At 41.6% G+C, this 2,979-nt stretch overlaps 1 protein-coding gene and 1 pseudogene across 2 annotated transcripts in view; both read right to left on the bottom strand.

Moving 5' to 3' along the window:
• znf385d (zinc finger protein 385D) overlaps positions 1 to 2,979 on the bottom strand; it is a 76,657-nt gene that overhangs the window by 32,011 nt on the left and 41,667 nt on the right. The gene's annotated exons all lie outside the window — the stretch shown is intronic.
• LOC111644541 (tetraspanin-8 pseudogene) lies at positions 1,079 to 2,027 on the bottom strand (annotated as a pseudogene).

The raw sequence follows: 2,979 nt of genomic DNA, 5'->3' as shown, positions 1-2,979 counted from the left end.
GGTGGGGGGGGGGGGGGGGGGGGTCAGGTATCATAGAGAAGGAGCCACACCTCAGGCTGATTCATTGTCTGAGTCAAATGTGCTGTGACTGGTGTCTCAACCAAATGGAAATGAACACATTCTTAAAATACATCTTCCTCTGGCACCAGGCTGTAACCGGCACCTGGTCATTTCTCACTATATTTATATTTCCCCCCTCAGTATAGTCACACTACAAATCAATGCATAGATTATTGTTGTTGTTTCAGAACTGAGAAAACATCCAGGCATGAATTCATCGTTTAAGAATCAATGTTTGATGCAAAGTAGAAACATTTTTTCAGCCATTAAATCAACAAAGTATAAAATACTCCATTACTCCATGCAATGATTAACTGTGCTACATTACTTATCTGCCATTTTTCCTACATTTTAATATGATTTGTATGTGCTATTTTATTATCTGTTATTTATGTATTTTTAGTATTTGTCAGACATTTTGCAGTCCAGTGTCTGTATACTAAGAAAGGACTTCTCACCGGATATCGTTATCAGTCCTGTGCTCAACATCCTACTCCTCAGGAAAAGTACTTGTTTTGCAGGAAAACAGAAACTGTCAGAGACGTATTGTTATTGTTAAATCGGATGCATCACTGCCTCAGTAGCAGTTTACTGGAGCTAGTTTTAACTTAATATACAGTAGCTCAAACCCCAAGAGTTGGGTCTCTGCAAAGGCTCAAAGATAAATGTGGAGGAGGAGTCTTAAGATGATTAATGGGGAAAGAGAAGATAAAACGAAGCCCTGCTGCACATATTTATATTCCTCCTTTTTTTTTTGTAAAAATATAAATGAAACCATCCGAGAGCTTTAGACAGGAGAAGTCTCTTTGGTGGAACAAACTGAAATTGAAATCCTACAATAGACATGATGCAGCCAAAACCGCTTTAACCTCTGACTGTGTGCATGTTAGAAGATCATCTTCTCGGACAATGTTTCCCTTGGATTAGAATCACTGAAGTGACATGAAATGGAAATACTTGAAGTAAGTAAATCAAAACTGTATTTGAAGTAAAAGCTGTATTTTCCATTTTTAGAAAACAAATTTACAAAAAAGTAAAGCAGAAAAAAAAAAAAAAAATGCAGTTCAAGGGTAAAATTTACAAAAACATGCTGTAAAAACAAGTAGAAAAGGGGAAGCAACTATTTACAAAGAGACTGAGCTCAGAAAAAAATGCTACAAAAACATGAGTGTCCTTCAGTCGAGTCCTGTGAACTTCAGGCCTTTGGAGCAAACTTTTAAATGATGCTGCCTTTTCTACCCACAATCTGGCAACACAGGACCGACGAGAAGACCATGCCCAGCACCATCAAGATGCCAAAACCAATCGCGGTTCCCAAGAGCGAGTAGGAGACTCTGTCCATCCACGTCATGATGTAGGTCATGCACGGCGTGGAGTAAACCTTGCGTCCGTCCCGCAGAAACGTGCAGTTCCTGGAGCTGTCGGTGCAGTTGCAAGAGTCGGGCACGACCGTGGAGTTTCCCCAGTCGAGATATCCAACGAAGAGCCCGCAGCAGAAGCCGTTCCTCTGCACCTCCTGAAACGACTCCCGAACATCCCGCGGTTGTTCGCTCAGCGGCAGCACGTGCCTCATGCGCTCCTTCACGAGCTCCTGCGCGGCTTCCGTTCTCGTGATGGCTCCCAACGCGCCCACGGCCAGCAGCATGACGAACATGGAGAGCAGGCCCAGGAAGAACAGCGCCAGCAGGCACCGGTTCTCCCGGATCGCCCCGCAGCAGCCCAGGAAGCCGAAAACCAGAGTCACGCCGCCGATGACCACCAGGAGGTTTATGGCCGGGACGATTTCATCAGTGACCCGGTAATCCGCCTGGTTCCTCTGGATGTGCGTGAACAAACAAAGAATAGTGATTCCGCCCACGAAGAACAGAAAGTTGAAGGCAAAGAGCAGGTATTTGATCGCCTTGTAGACCCTCATGGTTCCGCGTTTCTGTCCAAGCACAGCCACTGACCGCGACGCCACAGGTGCGCAATTTAACGGGCTGCCGTCAATGTGGGCGGGAACTTTTAACCCCGTTTAACTGTTTGGGGGGGGGGGGATGAAAACTGATATTGGGTTGGGGGAGAAAAGTTGTTCTCCCGGTTTCTCCAGAGATCCAATGGCACAAAGTTTCCGGATGGAAATGGAAGAAATGCTGCCACTTCTCAGACACATGACCCAGATACTGAGGAGCCACAGAAACTCAACTTTTCTTCTGAATTTCTTACAATCCAGCGCGTAAAAGAATTAAAGATTAAAAGTTGACCAAACACATAAATGACCAAAAACATTTGTTACACCAAATATAAAATTAATTCATGTTAATATTTTGTATGAATCTATAAACCAATATCGTTTTGTCAAGAAGAATTACTTGTAACTCCAATAACAGAAATACAAATAGACTTCTTTGGGAAATGGAAGAGGTCGTATGAAACCTGAAAATCTATTGTCCTTACACATATTTTACAGCCACAGTCTCTGAATAGATGCAAAACTAATTTGAATTAATTTAAAATGAAAAAAATCCAATCATCCTGATCCATTTTGTGATTTATTTAACGTATGTATTTGTTTTCATGGATTTTAATATCAGGCACGTCTCTTTTAAGATTTCCTTCTAATGTTATATTTATTTATTCATTGCCCTTCTAATCATTTTTTGTGATCTTCAATTTTTCTCTTTATATTTTACAGTTTATTGTACGTCTGATTTATATGCTGCTGCTATCTTGACCAGGAGAGGCAGAAGAAAAAAACTTTGTTTTCAATGTAAAAAAAAATGACAAGAAATGTCCAAGCCAAGTTTAATTACTAATATTTGCTGCAGCCAGTGTTTATTTACCTGGTGAAACAGTCTGAGTTTGTGTTTGAACACTGAGCACTGGCAGTTCCTGAACCATCAGTAAGGACTCTAATGAAGGCCAGAGTTAAACTTCAAC

The sequence above is a fragment of the Seriola lalandi genome, unplaced genomic scaffold, assembly GCF_002814215.2.
Source record: "Seriola lalandi dorsalis isolate HSWRI2012SDOR001 ecotype SW California unplaced genomic scaffold, Sedor1 jcf7180002054934, whole genome shotgun sequence".
Lineage (NCBI taxonomy): Eukaryota > Metazoa > Chordata > Actinopteri > Carangiformes > Carangidae > Seriola > Seriola lalandi.
The sequence above is the reverse complement of the archived record's forward strand: the minus strand, read 5'-3'. Positions and strand labels throughout refer to the sequence as shown.